The sequence below is a fragment of the Cupressus sempervirens genome, chromosome 1 (assembly GCF_028749045.1).
Source record: "Cupressus sempervirens isolate cs-2001-9-10 chromosome 1, ASM2874904v1, whole genome shotgun sequence".
Taxonomy (NCBI): Eukaryota; Viridiplantae; Streptophyta; class Pinopsida; order Cupressales; family Cupressaceae; genus Cupressus; species Cupressus sempervirens.
In genome coordinates, this window is record NC_143118.1 from 240,281,845 (window position 1) to 240,301,306 (window position 19,462).

Consider the following 19,462-nt stretch of genomic DNA (forward strand, 5'->3'; position numbering starts at 1 on the left):
TTGTATTGATTTTATTTTTTTATTAATTAATATTTATATCAAATATATTAAATTTTCAATTTTAATTCATTTGTATTTATGATAAAGGTTTTTAATTTTTATTTTTATTTAGTAGATATTTATATCAAAATTAGATTTTAATTAATTATATATTTAAAGTTATATTTATTGCAATATGGCTTTTTTCAAATATAAATATCAAATTTATATTTAATTTTACATTTGATTTGAAAGGAAAGTTGTACTAGTTTATTTGAGTCACAAATAGAATTTAAGATCTAGTCTAGGTTTATGTCATAACTAGGGCTAAGGTTGTGTTAAGGATTTGGTTATGATTGTTTAGGATTAGGGTTTTAGTTAATGTTAGGATTAGAGTTCAACTTATGATTATAGTTACATTCATGAATCTAGGGTTTATAGTTAAATTTTACATTCATGAATCAATATTTTAGAGTTGGGCTTAGGATTAGAGTTACATTCATGAATCAATATTTTACAATTTCAATTGTATTGATTTTATTTTTTATTAATTAATATTTATATCAAATAGTTTGAATTTTAAATTTTAATTAATTTGTATTTATGATAAAGCTTTTAAATTTTTATTTTTATTTAGTAGATATTTATATCAAAATTAGATTTTAATTTTAATTTGAATTAATTATATATTTAAAATTATATTTATTGCAATACGACTTTTTTTTAATTTAAATATCAAATTTATATTTAATTTTACATTTGATTTGGAAGGGAAGTTGTACTAGTTTATTTGAATCACAAATAGAATTTAAGATCTAGTCTAGGTTTATATTATAATTAGGGCTAAGGTTGTGTTAAGGATTTGGTTATGATTATTTAGGATTAGGGTTTTAGTTAATGTTAAGATTAGAGTTCAGCTTATGATTATAGTTGTGTTCATGAATATAGGGTTTAGAGTTAAAATTTTACATTCATGAATCAATATTTTAGAGTTGGGCTTAGGATTCGAGTTACATTCATGAATCAATATTTTACAATTTGAATTGTGTTAATTTTATTTTTTTATTAATTAATATTTATATCAAATATTTTGAATTTTGAATTTTAATTAATTTGTATTTATGATAAAGGTTTTAAATTTTTATTTTTATTTAGTAGATATTTATATCAAAATTAAATTTTAATTTTAATTTTAATTAATTGTATATTTAAAATTATATTTATTGCAATATCACTTTTTTTCAAATTTACAAATATCAAATTTATATTTAATTTTACATTTGATTTGGAAAGGAAACATGACTTAATGAAAATCACAAATACAATTTAAGATCTACTCTATGTTTATGTCATAATTAGGGCTAAGGTTGTGTTAAGGATTCGGTTATGATTGTTTAGGATTAGGGTTTTAGTTAATGTTAGGATTAGAGTTCAACTTAGGATTAAATTACATTCATATATACATGTACATAGCTCTAGATCATTTGACATAAAGGTAAATTACTGAAATTGTCTATTATTTGATATATTGAATTTGGAATTTATTTTAATACATAAAGAATGATTATTTATTATTTAAAATTTAAAATAAATGCTAACTTGATTTTTTCATATAATGAACTATCAATTCATACATGTGAACATATGTGAATAATTGAGAGACTGCAACAGTTACCAATTTTTATAAATTTAATACATCTAAATAAAATATTAAACTTGCATCTAATTCAAACATACATACATCACTTAAACTACAAGATTAGGGTTACATGGTTAAGTTCTAGAAATAATATTTTAGGGTATGAGTTGATTAAACTTGGTTAGGTTTAGTGTTAGGCTAGAATATTGGTAGCTAACATCATGGTTTACATTTATGTTTAGAATGTAGTGTCTATACAGTAGGGTTAGGAATATAAACATGCATCTAATATGTACAACAAACTAATTTATAATTAATTACTATTTAGTTGAAATTAATCTAAAACATCAATGTAATTACATGTTTAAACAATCTAAACATCTATCTAATCATTCATCACTTTAACTTTTATTAAAAGCATTGAAACATCTAAAATAATAATTTTTAAATAAACATCTACAAAAAAAAAATATAAATGAACATATACAAAACTATTTAAATGAACAGATACAATAATCTAAATATAAAACTATTAACAATGGAAATGTAGGATTTTATGTATTCAAAACTATTAAATGTGCAAAAAAAAAAATTATTTGATGAAATTATGAAGTGAAAAGCTTTAAAAAAATGAAAAAAAATAATAGAAAAAAAAAAGTTAAATACCTGGTAGAGTGAAATAAATAGTCAATGATTAGTATAAATTAAAAAATAGGCTCTCATTTCCAAGCTCAAATCGAGCTCCCATTCACAATGAGGGTGAAAATGGATAAAAACCCACAAAAAATCAAGTTTTAAGCTTTTTCAAAATTGGGCATCCAATTTTGAAATCATGGTTCAGGTACTTGATCTGTATTCAAAAATTGGGTACCCAATTTTTCAATACAGATCAGGTACCCAAACCATAACAAGTACCCAATTCTAACAAATTGGGTACCCATTTCTGAAGAGGTTCAATTGCAAGGAATTGACTTCCGCAAAATTGTGACCCAACTTTGTGCATTCACCAATAGAAATCAAGAAAATTTATAATATGATTTGGGGGGGGGGGGAGATAGAGAGAGAGAGTGTGTGTGTTAAGTAATAGATATGAGGTAGAGATAAAGATCAAATATGAGAGATAAATGGTGAATAGGGAGGGGACGTATTGTGTGTGTTTGCATGTGAGAGACATGTGATAGATAGTGAAAGAGGATAATTAAGGTGACAAATAGTGAGAGGGAGAACGTGAAAAGTTATAGAGAGAAAATGGTGAAGGGGATCTGGACATCAGATAGAGGTCAAAGAATTAATAATATGATTGAGGATAGACATAGATGGTGACTAGAAAATAAAGGGGGGGGAGACACACACACACACACAAAGAGGTAGAGATAAAAATCAAATATAAGAAATAAATGGTGAATAGGGAGGGGACAAATTGTGTGTGTTTTCATGTGAGAGACATGTGATAGATAGAGAAAGAGGATAATTAAGGTGATAGATGGTGAGACAGAGAGCATGAAAAGTTACAGAGAGAAAGTGGTCAAGGCGATATGGATATGAGAGAGAGAGAGAGAGAGAGAGAGAGAGAGAGAGAGAGAGAGATCAAAGATACTTAAAGAGGGTAATAATGGGGTAGAGAGAAGGTTCATTACATGGGACACATGTCTTAGAGAGGGAGAGTAAGAGAAAATGGAGAGGGTAATAGACATGAGTTAGATATAAAGAGTAAATATACGAGATAAATGGTGAATAGGGAGGGGACAGACTATGTGTGTTCATATGAGAGACATGAGATAGATAGAGAAAGAGGATAATTAAGGTGACAGATGGTGAGAGGGAGAGTGTGGAAGGGATAAAGTGAAAGGTTGGATGGGGGAAAGATTAGCTATAGAGATAAAATGAAGAAAGGTGTGTAGAGATGAGATAGAGATCAAGAAAATTGATAATATGATTTAGGATAGATATAGATGGTAAAAAGAAAATAAGGAGGGAGAGAGAGGGGGGGTAAATAAGGAGGAAGAGATGATTAGATGAGGAAAAAAAGATGGTTAAAGAGGGTAATAATGGAGTAGAGAGGGGGTTAATTACATGGGACACATGTCTTAAAGACAGGGAGTAAGAGAATATAGAGAGGGTAATATATATGAGGTACATATAAAGAGTAAATATGAGACATAAATAGTTAACAGGGAGGGGAGATATTGTGTGTGTGCATGTGAGAGAAATGAGACAAATAGAGAATGAAGATAATTAAGGTGAAATATGGTGAGAGGGAAAGTGCAAAAGGGATAAAGTGAAATTTTCTATTGGGGAATTATGAGCTACACAGAGAAAATGGAGAAGGGGATCTAGATATGAGATAGAGATCAAGAAAATTTAAGATATGAGAGAGAGAGAGAGAGAGAGAGAGAGAGAGAGAGAGAGAGAGAGAGAGAGAGATGTTAACAAATACTTAGTGGGGGGTATAAAGTGAGAGGGGGTTGGAAGGGACAAATATATAATGGAGAAGGTAAGAAATAAGTAAAATTGGGAAAGAGATGAGATGGAGCTTTAAAACGAGGGTAGTTAGGGCTTGGAATAGATAGGCATGGTGGTTGGGAAATGAATAGAGAAGGGGACATGGGGTAGATATATGAGGTAATTAAAGGGGACAAATTATGATGGGTGATGTTTGTGTGTGTGTGTGTGTGTGTGTGTGTGTGTGTGTGTGTGTGTGTGTGTGTGTGTGTGTGTGTGAGAGAGAGAGAGAGAGAGAGAGAGAGAGAGAGAGAGAGTGTGTGTGTGTGTGTGTGTGTGAGAGAGAGAGAGAGGTGGTAATATAAGCTACTAGGAGAAAGGAGAGAGAGATGTTAAAAGATATTTAGTAGGAGGAATAGATGGTGAAGGGGAAATGGTGGAAATGAGAAATGTAGAAGGGTGAGGGAAAGAGATATGGAACAGAGAAATAAAGGGAAGGGGGAAGAGATGAGATAGAGATTTAAGATGAGGGTAGTCAGGGCTTCAAGTAGATAGGCATGGGGATTGGGGAAGGGAGAGAGAGGAGAACAAGAGGTAGATATATGAGGTAATTAAATGGGACAAAAGTTACTGGGGCAAATGTAACTCAAATGAAACCTTTCTCTAGACTTAAATACAAATTAAACATAACCCTAAACTACATTTATTAAATGAAACCCCTAATAAAACTATAAAAAAAAAAATCATAACAATAAAAAAACTAAACGTTATTCATAAATCATATAAATCCTAACTCTCTAGAAAAACTTTTAATCTTAACATTAATACTAGACCAAATTTAATAAGAGTTCTTAACATTAAATAAATGTGAAATCTAGCAACCCATTCGTACCCTAATTTTAAACTTTATTCAGCGTTGTCATACATGAAGATGACTTAAAATCATAGCAATAAATGAAAATAAAGTCTATATATTTTCATAATAACAAATTATAACCTAAATCTAACCATCCACCCAAATATATTATTAAAAAAATAAAATATTACACCCTAATAATAAATCAAATCTTATTGTAACACGAACATGAATTTCAATTGTTTGAGTAAATTATAAAATTTAATTCTTCATACTTATGATATGAAAAGGAGTACAAGAATCAGCTAAGGTAGTGATATCATAGTGCAATGATAATCTACTTAAGGTTGAAAAGGTTGGTTACACTAAGCAAGTTCAGAAGAACAAGTGAAACAAAGTTTGTTTGCCAAGCTTGACTGAATGGATAGTAGGTGTTGAGCGAATGTAGTGCAATCCAAGCATAAAATTAGTTGGAGCTGAGTAAAAGTCTATTTTAGTATATGTCAAGAAAAATAGTGGATGTCGAGTAAATTTTAGTTGATGTTGAGCACCAGTAAACTTTAGTTTGTTCCATGTGATTTTTTAGAGGATGTAGAGCAACATAGTTTGTGTTGAGCATCAGAAGAAAGTCAATGCTGAGTGTAAGCATTATTAGAAGGATCGTGAATTTGATGGATCTGAGCTAACAAGTTTATTTTCTTGGATTATGTGAACCAAGTGGAAGACAAGATTGATGAGTTGGTGGCACAAAATTCATGGTAAATTATTTTGAGGTGAATTCAAAGAGGATTGAAGGAGAAATTTATAGAAATGAAATAGGATGAGGGGTAAATTCATTAAATCCTACCTAATCTATCCTAACCCTAAATTGGATGATGAAGAATGAATGGAAAAAGATCTTGATTCTTTATTTATGGGGATGGTTGATCATAAGCAAGGGTTGTCATGTGTGAGAACCTAAGGAGGAAAAGGAGTCATTAAGTGACCTAATTGAGAGTTTGCATTGGCATGTTAAGCAAGAAGTCTTAATGGTATGGATTCTTGAAGGGTGAACAAGCTATCAGAGCTGAAGTGTGTGAAAGAAAAGAAAAATGGAAGACTAAAATAGAGATCTGTTATCTACAAATAGAGTTGTAAGTTGCTACCAGATCAAGCCTTACTATTACTCTCTAATAATTGTATCAATCTAGAGTAAATCCTTTGGATTAAGGTTGACCTAACAGTCATTTGTAAATCCTTTAGCTAGGTGACATTCCAAGTGAATGGTCTAAAGTCCTCTAACAAGGCTCATTCATAAGGTGATTGAAATCTTTTAACAAGGTTACATTTAGCAGTGTGCATTGTAACCTCTAACAAAGTTGGCCTTTTATAGGACATCACTTCAGAAGAGTGAGAAAGAGAAGCATGTTACTGGTGGTTTTTCCCAAATTGGGTTTCCACATAAATCATTGTGTCAAGTGTGTTGTTGAATCTTTTATGTTTCATGTTTACATTTTTGCAAATTGATTTGATAGTAACCTACAAGTTTTAAGTGATTGCATAATCTTATGGATGCATGCATGATGATAAATGTTTTATGAGTTCACTAAGCTACAAAAAGTTTTATTTATACTTCTAGCACCTTGGATAACTGATTCAACACCCCCCCCCCCCCCCTCCCCCATGACTCTTAGCTATTCTAAAGAATTTCAACAATTGGTATCAAATCCATCTACTTAAGAGGACTAGTTTGAAGGCACTAGAAGCACAAAGATCAAGATGTCAAAAAGAGATGTACTCGAGCTTAATAGAGATAAATTTCCTACATGGACAAGTTTGATGAAGCTACACCTTGGAGAACTTGGAGTCATGCACAATCTACCATTACTACTAAGCATGTTGATCCTACTAGAGCCCTAAGTACTAAGGATCTAAAAAAGAAGAAAGAACACAACAAGGCAATGTTGGAAATTGCCTCTGCCATAAGTTATGTTGAATTTGATGATATCAAAAGTCTTGGAAATGAAAAGAAAATGTGGGATGCTTTACACACCCTCTATGGAGGAGACAAGAATGTTCTAAGATCTAAATCTGAGAGTCTTAGAGGTAAGTTTGATGATATGAGAATGCAAGAATGTGAAAATATTGTTCAATATTGCTCAAGGATAAAAATTTTGTTAATGCAATAAGAGGATCTACTAGTACAATAGATGATGATATTTTACTAAGAAAAGTTTTAAGAACACTACTACCTATATATGCTATTAGATTTTTTGCAATACAAGAACTAAGATGTATACCAAGGAATGCTCCATCTCTTGAAGGTCTAGTAGGTAGACTCACTAATTTTGAGCTATCTAACTTTGAAATTACAAACCTAAAAATATTGAATCTGCTTTCAAAGCTAAGCTATCATTGAAAGAACCTAATGTGAAGAAGAAATAGACAAAATATGTGGTCAGTGATAGTGATACAGATGAGGAGGATGTAGATCAACTTGAAGCACTACTGGCAAGGAGATTTCATAAAGGTAAAGGCAAGTTTAAAGATAAATTACCTATCATTTATTTCAATTGCAATGAGGTTGGTAATATTACTACTAGATGTCTAGAGAAGAAGAACTAAAGAGGTGGTGACAAGTACAAAAATAGAAGAGATGAAGATAGTAGAGATTACAAAGACAAACGCAAAAAGTCTTGCTACATTACTGAAGAGGAAACAAAAGATAAATCTGATGAACATGATGATGAAGTGGTGTATGTTGCAATGAAGGATGAATCTGATGAAGATGAAGCAACTACACTTGTGTCTTTTGTGAACAAGAATGACAGATGGATCATTGACAGTGGGTGTTCAAACACATGACTAGAGATAAAATGTAAGTTCATTACCTTGAATTGTTATGATGGAAACAGTGTAAGATTTGGTAATGATGCACCATTTTTGATAAAAGGAAAAGGTTCTATCAAACTTACAGAAAATATTTAATGTGATAATTCTTAATATGTTGAAGGACTTAACTATAATCTACTGAGTGTATTTCTATTGAATAATTAAGGATGTAAGGTTGAGTTTGAAAATAAGATTGCTAAGATATATGATACTGATGGAAAACTGATTAGATAGGGTGATCAAACTAGGATTAACCTATTCTACCTTGATATAGAGGATGCCACTTTTCTAATTGTAAAATTTGATGATGTGTGGCTATGGCACAAGAGGTTATGTTATGTTAATTTTGATAACTTGGTTAGTATTAGTAACATAAGAAAAGTTAGAGATTTGCCTAAGTTGAAAAATCTTGATAATATAATGTGAAAATAATGTTAGTAAGAAAAAATGACAAAGTCAAGTTTTAAGAGTAAAACTAATACCTCTAAGGAATACTAGAGATTTTTCATACTAACTTGTGTGGACCAATTGAAGTGCAAAGCTACAAATAATAAAAGTATATTATGCTACTTGTTGATGATTATTCTAGAATGATGATAGTTGTGTTTCTGAAATATAAATCTGATGCTTTCCAAATGTTTAAGTGGTACTTAGCAAGAGTTGAGAAGGAAATAGGTAAAAGTCTAAAATGTTTGAGATCTAATAGAGGAGTAGAATTTACATCAAATGAGTTTAGAATTTACATCAAATGAGTTTTAGATGTTCTATAATGACAGAGGAATCAAAAGACAGACATCTACTCCTAGAACCCCTCCACAAAATGGAATTGTTGAAAGGAGGAACAAGTTTGTAATGGACTATGCTAGGACACTCATGATGGAGAAAAATGTTGCTTTGAAATACTGAAGAGAAGTTGTAATTACAGTTTTTTATACCTTGAACCATGTACAACTCAAGAAAGGTGTTCATTCAATACCTTTTGAACTATGGTATGAATACTCACCCAATGTAAAATATTTTAAAGTATTTGGAAGAAAATGCTTTATTCTCAAAGATTTTAGGAATGGTAAACTAGATGCAAAAATTGAAGAATGTATATTCCTAGGTTATTATACAAGAAGTAAAGCTTATGAGTGTTTAAATACTAACACTAACAAAGTTGTGGAAACTACAAATGTGATATTTGATGAATAAAAAGAATTACATGAGGTAGAACATATGAAAGAACTAGAAGAATACAAATCATTTGTATTCTTTTATGAAGGTATGCATGTTGAAGAAGATGTTGCAGATCAAGTTACAAACCAATAGCAAGTTTCAATCACTGTTGAGTCACATTGTATGAATGTCAAGTTGCATTCAAAAACTGAGCTACATTCAAATGTTGAGCTACAGAATGAAATTGAGGCACTATATGATTTTGAGATTAGTGTACATGAGAGAGATGTTAAAATACTTGATAGAGATGCACTTATTGACTTTGAAGTAGAAAGACCAAATGAAGAAACCAGAGTTAAACCAAGATTGTCTAAATATGTCAAGAGACATCATCCTGTTGCACAAATCATTGGAGATAAAGATGCTAGACCAATGACAAGGAACAAGTTGAGAAATGATACATGTCTAATGATCATGAAAGGACCCAAAATAGTGAAAGATTCCTTAAAAGATGTGGACTAGAGTAAATTCATGGAAGAAGAGATTAAACAAATCGAGAAAAATAAAACATGGACTCTAGTTCTAAGACCAGAAGACAAAAATGTGATTGGCACCAAGTGGGTATACAGAAACAAGCTAGATGAAAATGATGAAGTCACAAGGAACAAGACAAGATTAGTCTACAAAGGATATGCACAAGAATAAGGAATTGACTATGGAGAAACATTTGCCCCTATTGCTAGATTGGAAGGAGTAAGAGATTTGCTTGCTTATTCTACATACAAAGGTTTCAGAGTTTATCAAATGGATGTTAAATCTACATTTCTAAATGGCATATTAGAGGAAGAATTTTATATAGAATAGCCAAAAAGATTTATTGATGTTAATAATAATAAAATGGTATGTAGATTACACAAAGCTTTATATGGTTTGAAGCAAGCACCAAGAGCATGGTATGAGAGACTTCATAATTATCTTGTGAAGATTGGATTTGAAAGGACTAATGATAACAACAACCTATACATGAAGATAGAGAAAGGAAAAGGTACTTTGTTATCTGAAATTTGTGTTGATGATATCATATTTGAAGGTCAAGATGCTTTATGCAAGGCTTTTGCAAATGAAATCAAGTAAGAATTTGAGATGTCTATGTTTGGAGAGATCAAGTTTTTTATGGGTTTGCAAGTACATCAAATGAAATATGGTATATACACCACTCAGTCAAAGTATGTCAAGGAGATACTAAAAACTTTTGGATTAGAGGATTCCAAACCAGTAAGTACACTTATGGTGACAGGACACAAATTGTCAAAGAATGATGATTCAACTGAGGTGAATCAAATATTATACAAGTCTATGATTGGTAAATTACAATATGTAGTACATAGCAAACTTGATATTGCATTATCTGTAGGGATAGTTGCAATATTATCTACTAATTCTAGGGAGAATCATTTGATGGTTGTAAAGAGAATAATGAGATATATGAAAGGAACAGAGGAATATGGTCTATACTACAAGAAAAATGAAAAATTTTGAATTAAGAGCCTATACTGATGCAGATTGGGCTAGAAACATTGATGATAGAAAGAACACCAATGGAGGAGCATTTTTCTTAGGCAAGAGGTTGGTTACATGGACTAGTACGAAATAAAATTGCACTTCACAATATACTGCTGAAGTTGAATATGTTGTTGTTGTTGTAAATTGTACAAGCATTGTATGGATCAAATAGCTACTCAAAGGTATGAAGGAAGAGATCACTAAACCACTGATACTTTATTGTGATAATACAAGTGCTATAAATATATCAAAGAATCCTATGATGCACACAAAGACTAAGCACATTGCAATCAAGTATCATTACTTGAGAGAATTAGTTCAAGATAAAGAGGCGAAGATGGAATATGTAAAAAAAAAAAGAGCAAATTGTTGATATCTTCACAAAAGCATTACTTAAGGATGCTCATGAGTATCTAAGAGGTAAACTAGGGGTGATACCCCTATCAAAGGCTATCTAAGAAACAAAAAGAGTGTCCTGCATCAAATAATATGATTGACATATGTTACACATTGATGTAGTGGATCTTACTTTAGGATCTACCTAAAGTAATCAAAGAGCTAAAACTACAAATTAGACACAAGCAAGGTGACTAAAGAGAAACTGAAGAAGTTCATATTTGCATATTAAGATGACAAGTCTTTGGCATTGTTTTCAAAGAGGGAGATAGTAACTAATTAGAAGATATATACAGGATAAGGGAGATTTGAACTAATTTTGAAGGGAGAAATACAGGAGATTGGGAGATATGAGTAAGATAGACATTGAACAAAGAAGGAGAAATCCTAACACACACTATCAGTGAGAAATGTTAACTACTGAGAAAGAATGTGCATTTTTTGATAACATCTACCTAGTAAGAGGAAGATAATATAGAGGGAGATATAAGAAGTAATTCAGAGGGAGTCATAAGGATGAATTGGTTGTCTGTTGATCAAAATAGAATAGAATTTTGTAACCTATTCAGAAGATGGAATTCATTGATAGAGGGAGAGATTTTAATACAAGGAATTATTTTCTTTTTGGTATTGCATCAGTCTTACTATTTTAACCAAGTCAATTTGGTTGATTAGTTTGGTTTTCCATCAATGTCAAAGAGGGAGATTGTTGAAAATAGATTGATACAAATATGATAAATGTGTTTCAATCATTGTTTTATTATTTATGTCAAACCTATTATTTTTCTTGTAAGACAACTATTTATATGATTTAAGTATTATCACTTATTTGATTGATGAAGAGGATTTGATCAAAAGATGTAACAATAGCACCTAGAGGAAAGGTTGAGTTATGATATGAAAAGGAGTACAAGAATTAGCTAAGACAATGATATCATAGTGCATTGATAATCTACTTAAGGTTGCAAAGGTTAGTTACACTAAGAAAGTTCAAAAGAACAAGTTAAGCAAAGTTTTGTCTACCAAGCTTGACTGAATGGATAGTATGTGCCAAGAAAAGTTAGTGCAAGCTAAGAAGAAAATCAGTTGGAGTCCAGTAAAATTCTATTTTAGTGTATGCCGAGAAAAATAGTGGATGCCGAGTAAAGTTTAGTTGATGTCAAGCACCAGTAAATTTTAGTTTGTGCCGAGTGATTTTTCAGAGGATGTCGAGCAATGTAGTTTGTGTCGAGCATTAGAAGAAAGTTAATGTTGAGTGCCAATATTATTAGAAAGATCAAGAATTCGATGGATCTGAGCTGAAAAGTTTGTTTTCTTGAATTATGTGAACCAGGTGGAAGATAAGATTGATGAGTTGGTGGCATGAAATTCATAGTAAACCATTTTGAGGTGAACTCAAAGAGGATTGAAGGAGAAGTTTCTAGAAATAAAATAGAATGAGGGGTAGATTCATTAAATCCTACATAATTTTTGCTAACCCTAAATTGGATGATGGAAGAATAAATGAAAAAAGATCTTAATTCTCTATTTATAGGGATGGCTAGTTAGAAGCAAGGGTTGTCATGTGTGAGAACCTAAGGAAAACAAGGAGTCAAGGGTATTGCTTCATTCATTGACCTAATTGAGAGTCTCCATTGGCATGTTAAGCAAGAAGGCTTAATGGTATGGATGATTGAAGGGTGAACAAGCTATCATAGATGAAGTGTGTGAAAGCCAAGAAGAATGGAGGACTGAAACAAATATTTGTTATCTACAAATGGAGTTGTCAGTTGTTATCATATCAAGTCTCACTGTTACTCTCTAATAATTGTATTAGTCTAGAGTAAATCCTTTTGATTAAGGTTGACCTAATAGTCATTTATAAATCCTTTAACCAGGTGATATTTCAAGTGAATGGTCTAAAGCCCTCTAACAAGGCTCACTCCTAATAGGGTGATTGAGATCCTTTGACAAGGTCACATTTAATAGTGTGCATTGTAACCTTTGACAGGGTTGGCCTTTCATGGGGCATCACTTCAGAAGAGCGAGAAAGAGTAGCACGTTACTAGTGGTTTTTCCCAAAATGGGTTTCCATGTAAATCATTGTGTCAAGTGTGTTGTTGAATCTATTATGTTTCATGTTTACATTTTTGCAAATTGATTTGACAGTAACCTACAAATCTTAAGTGATTGCATAATCTTATGGATGCATGCATGATGATAAATGTTTTATGGTTTCACGATATGTGAAAAGTTGTATTTATACATCTTGACCTTGGATAATTGATTGACCCCCCATGCCCCCCCCCCCCCCAAACCCTCAATTATTCTAAAGAATTCTAACATAGATATCGAGGCTTTAATATACTTTAAATAAATGTTTCACATTTAAAGATTAAAGCCTTGATATTTCTCAGCTATCTCTATATATGTTATTTATTATATAGTATATATATATATATATAACTAGTTAAATCTAAGCAGTAATATATATCTAATGACCCTTCTAAGGATTGATATGTTTTAGTCTAGATTTCTTATATGCTTCTTATACCATCTGAAAGAGAGTGTGCATTTACTTGTGGTAGGGTGCTTGACACCAGTATTCCTTTGGTTTTACTTTGCCTCTCCCCACACAACACTATCTATAAACTCCCAAAAAAATTGTGAAGAAACAAAAAAATTAGATAAACCATTTTAGTCACAAATTTTATATATATATTCCCATTAAATGATCACTATGCCCAAAATAAATCATAGAAAAAATGTGTTATATAATGTTATATCTTAATTCATTCCTCATTTTGAAAATATCATTCTTAGTCGATAGACCTGAGCGAGAGCCCACTAGATTATTCTCACGCAACTTAGAAGTATGTGTTTGACCAGTGACATCAAAAACATTTTATATTAAAGAATAATTGTTCCCACATTAAGAAAAGGTGGCATAGCCCTTAAATATTTTAGTTATCATTATGTTTAAGCTTTGAACATTATCATGCAAAAATTTGTGCAACCTTTGCTATTTCCATGGATGAATATTTGAACAAAGAAATTGTTTGTAGCTATAATACTAGCAATCACACTTTAGTGTGCAATGGGTACACTGAATATATGTGAAAGGTCAATTTAGAAAATTTTGATATATTCATTAAAAAAATGTATAATACATAAGATTGTTTTTGCAATAAAGTTATTAATGAATAACATAATTAGATTCCATTATAAATAGACTCATGGTATGTTTACAATATGGAAAGAGGTCTACCAAGTGATATATATTGAAGTGGAGAAAGGGAGCTCAAAATACTCTCTCTCTCTCTCTCTCTCTCTCTCTCTCTCTCTCTCTCTCTCTCTCTCTCTCTCTCTCTCTCTCTCTCTCTCTCTCTCTCTCACACACACACACACACACACATTTTTTCTCCCTCACACACTTTTCTCCCATTCCATTCTCTTTTCTCTCATGTTTTTCCATCGGTCTCTCCTTTATCTCTTCCTCTCTCATTTCTCCCTCATTCCATTCTCTCTTCTCTCACGTTGGTTTTATATATCTTATTTCTATCCACCATTTCTTTCTATATTCCTCTCTCTTTTGTCATTTTATTCTTTATATGTCTATATATGAAAAAATTAAAAATTAAAAACCCAACATTTCACTACATTGAGGTTGGCTTCTAGTTATTCTAACAAGCTCTACATTGAGGTGGCTTCACATTCTTGACATTTGCATGAATATCCTTCTTGTGAGATGTTTTGTCCACTTGTTAATGCTTACATGCAACCTTTTCTTTTCACCAGTTTAGATTTCAAATTTGCATGGCATTTTTTTGCCTGAATGATCACGAGCTTCCAATTGGAGAATTGCTTGATAAGTCAAACTTTTAACAGTAACAGATTTCCACAATCCATTTGTAAAGTACTGAGTTTTCTGGATTAGATTGTGTTTGTTTATTTCATCAACGTTTCGGATCACACTACATGATCCATCATCAGGATAGTCAAACTTTCTCTCAAATGGTTTGCATGGTAAGATTTTTTCATAATTAGAATTACAAAAATTTGTGATGAGTTTGATATTAATTTAATGACAATTCAAAAGGCTTGTGGACAAGGTGAATTCTAAAAATATTGGATGTCATTGATTGTTTTGGTACTTTGCACATTTTGTATGGTCACCATGTTCGCAATAGCAAGGTGTTGTCAAATAACTCTACAACAACAAGTTCCCCTAGAAGTTGGGCTTTATCAATGGTAAGTGACATGATTTTTTCCCCTGTTTTTCCAGTTAGAAAATATAATGTATGGCTCTATTTTGCTTTCATCACAAGGTAGTGACAATGATGCCCTCTATTATTTCTAACCATTAGACTTAGGGGGTCAATCTCTTCATGGTAACATTCTAGACTTTGGGTGATAGTTACTCCATTTTGAGACTTACTACTTTTTTATGTATAATATAATATCATTAGTAACTTCTTCATTTTATCAAAAAAAAATTGTATTTTGGTAAAAATAAATTTAATAATATAGAATACACAAAATATATAATAATTATATTATGTAATTGATCAGATCTTTTGAATGTAAAAGGTATGTTTATTCTCTTAAGTATTGGAGAGGAGATACCCATTTCCAAAACTAGAAGCTATTTCTTTAGTATAGTTAACCTTTATATTATTTCGTAGAGTTATTGAATGTAAAAGGTATGTTTATTCTCCTCCAAGGTAAACTTTAAGAAACCCCCCTCCAAAAAAGATATAAAATATTGGTGAATCCTTCATTATTTTGAAAAATCAAATTATTTTTATCAGCGAATCTCTTGATATTTTTATTTTAAATATTGTTTAACTTGGCAATTATTTTGGAATCATAATTTTTTAGTAAAGAATATTGACGAATCTCAATAATAATAGAAAGTTCACTAATCATCATGGAATTTTACAAATCAAAATTGAACAAGTTTTATCTCATGGAAATTATGAGGATAATTACATTATATTTTAAATCAATAGTGAAAACTAAATATTGGTGATATATCCCTAAAGTAACTAATAATTATGATAATTATTGGTGAATTGATTTTAATTTCTCCAATAATATATAATATTTAGGTGAATCAAATATAATCATGTATCAAATATTGTAGCGAATCTTTTAGTTTAATTTTTTTAATAAAATAAACTATTGAGCGATTTTAGATATTTTAGAACTAAATTTAATAAAAAATGTGGCAATTTAGGTTGCATTAAATCCTAAATTAATAGTCAAATTACTAGCAAAAAATTTCTAAAATTAGGCAATTTACAAATATTAGCCACTAAAAAATACCGTGTTCTCTCCTCCTCCCTCCCAACCTTTCTGTATTTATCTCTTTCTTTGTCTTTCTTCTTCCCCCTCCATTTATAGACACACCTCCTTCTCTATCCATCCATCTCACTTCATCACCTTATTTCTATACTTTTAAATCTCTAGTATCTATATTCCTTAGATATCTCCCTCTATCTTTATCTTGCTATCCTTCTTTATCTTGATAACACGGGGATTAATTAACTACTATTTCTCTCCATTTATAATCCACAAAAGCATCTAATGCAAGTGTAATTTTAATAGCAAAAGCATGGATCTGCTTCCCATATAATGCATGATAATCTATAGTAAGCCCAGTTCACATGATTGTAATCTATCCCACTACATACTAAACATGGAAATAAATGCACTTCATCATGAGTGATGTGTCATCATCTTCCCTTCTTTTACTTATTGTGGCTACCTTATAGAATTTATATTACAGATTCTAGTCATTCCAAACCACTTAACCTATTCTATGCACATTTCCTGTATAATGATTGTAAGAATCTATAATATGTAGAACCAAAATCAACACTACATAGAAATTCCATATTTGAACACTAAGCTAGACAATATAATACTTTTATCCTATTGGTTACAACAATAAGAATTTGTTTGAGGTGGCATACAAATAGGGCATTCATATCTGGAAGTTGTACAATGTAACAAAAATACTCGTGAGAAATTGGAATTATAAGGAAAAATCGCAAAATAATGTATAATTGTATTATCTATTGTCTTGCTAGTTTGTAAATTTTGGTAATATTCATTAATTTGAATCTTATAATATATGGGCATGTGAGGCACCGTAGAATCCATACTATTAATCCAGAAAAAGTTTCAAAAGTTACAGTGATATTGGTTATAAACCTAACAAAAATGAGTCTATGCACTAGGTATTGTGCATGCTTTTGAGATTGAATAACTAACCAACCTAACTAATACACATCTAGTTTACTCAAAATCCTTAGTGTATGGTTTATCAAAAATAGGTAAAATTTCAAAGCTTATTCAGTATATGCTACAAAATTCTACTTCAATATGCTGCAATTTAAATTATAAAGCAAGTTTTAGTAGGCAATCAACCTTGACCATCTTCCCATGACAATATAAGTAAAGATAGGTCCATAGAATAGTTTTACACTCCTAACACAAATTTTCATCCTTCGATCAATCTAAAATGCAAGCAGGAAGTGATTTGGAGTATATATGGGTTTGGTTTCAAAAAGTTGATCCATATTTCTAAGAAAGCTAGACAACAACAATTTCAAGCTAATGATGCACTACACTATAATGTCAGGCCAAAATTAACTTAGATTTTGAATGTGGAACTGATTATTTAGTGTTATTACTTTTTTTGACCCAGTTCCTTGAGAAGGAAAGAACAAAATACTTGTTCAATCACTTTAGAGTGTAAGAAGGAACTTATAGGAAGGGAGGAAGGGAGGTTAGTAGGTGCATATGTGGTTTCTTTGGAAGTAATTATAATTGTGATATTGTTATGGGTAGTTTTTTAGTGAAATTCATTGATCATATGTTTCATGATGTGAAAAATAATCACAAACCTAATATTTCACTTGACACATTAAGGTGCCAAGTGCCATTTTTTCTCAGCACCAATAGAAGTCGACAGGAGGAAGGTGTCAAGCTAGCTCAGCACAAGAAGATGTTGAGTGAGCTTGGCACTAGGGCAACTTGGCACCCGACAATGTCAAGTTAGCTTGAAAACCAAGGGGTGTCCAGTGAGCTTGGTCTCCTCTATGAGATGAAGCTTAGCACAAGACTATGCCGAGTGAGCTTGGCAAAGTCTACAGAGAGGAAACTCAGTCAAGTCTAGACTGAGTGAGCAGAGTGACAAACTGCCATTAAATGTAGAGAGCCAAAGTATGAAGATCTCTAATACAAAATAACATGTAATGATGAATAGAAGAAGAGTGACAACAACAAAATATGTTTGTCTACTTGTCTGCTTGCTTTGTATTCAAATATGATTCAAACTATTACAAAATCTATGAGCATTCAGCTTCAACTAAAAAACCATAAAATAACCCTAAAATATTTAGATTGATTAAAACTTTAAACTTTAAACTTACAACTCTAATGGTTGTATACAACAATGCCTGGAGCAATCACTGCTTCACAGGTTGAATCAACAATAACTTACAAAATGACAAAAGATCCAACACGTGCAACTCATGAAGTTGAAACCCTTCTCTCTTATAAACTCTTTACTCTGATTTGTTGATCAATTTTCTTCTCTACAACTACTTCAATCCTTCTCTCTACTCTACTCTGCAACTTCTCTCTAACTCCACTAACTGGTCAAATGGATCAGATCATTCCTTTTGTCCTCTTTCCAAAAATGTTTTCTTCCTCTTTTCCAGATTTGAAAAAACTCACCTACCTGCATTCATTATTTTTGACTGTTGTAGGCCATCAGGGTGGTAGGTGGGTATTTGGCTCTAGGAGAAAACCAACTACACATTAAATATTTCAACACTCCCCCTTTGTCCCAAGCCAAATAAGCAAAGATCACTTCTGATCCAAATCAGCAACACCAAGACTCTCTCTTAGGTGTACAAAATTTCCAATGCCTAATGATTTAGTAAAAATGTCTGCTAACTACTACTCAAACTTGCAAAATTCCATTTTTATATCCCCCTTCTCCACCAACTCTCTAATGAAGTGATATATGATCTCTATGTGTTTACTTCTCCCATAGAAGACTAGATTCTTGGACAATGCAATTGAGGAGATGTTATCACAATAAATTATGGTTCCATTCTCTTACTTTTCATTCAAATCTTTCAAGATCCTCCTTAACCAAATAGCTTGACATGTCATTGCATTTGTTGCTATGTATTTAGCCTCTACTATAGATTAAGTAACAATAGGTTACTTCTTGGATGCCTTTGAAATTGCACCTAATCCCATATGAAACATATATTGGAAAGTGCTCTTCCTATTATCTAAACTTTTAGCCCAATCACTATCTGTATAACCCATCAACCTGAAATCACAATTTGCAATATACAAAATTCCAAAACTCTTGGTACCATTCATATACCTTAGGATCCTCTTTCCCACTTGCCAATGGGAATCTTTTGGTGTTTCCATAAATCTAGAAATCAAACTTACTACATGCATTATGTCTAGCCTAGTTTCAGTCAAATACATCAAACTTCCAACCATACTCTTTTATAGTGTTGGATTCACACTTTTGCTGCAAT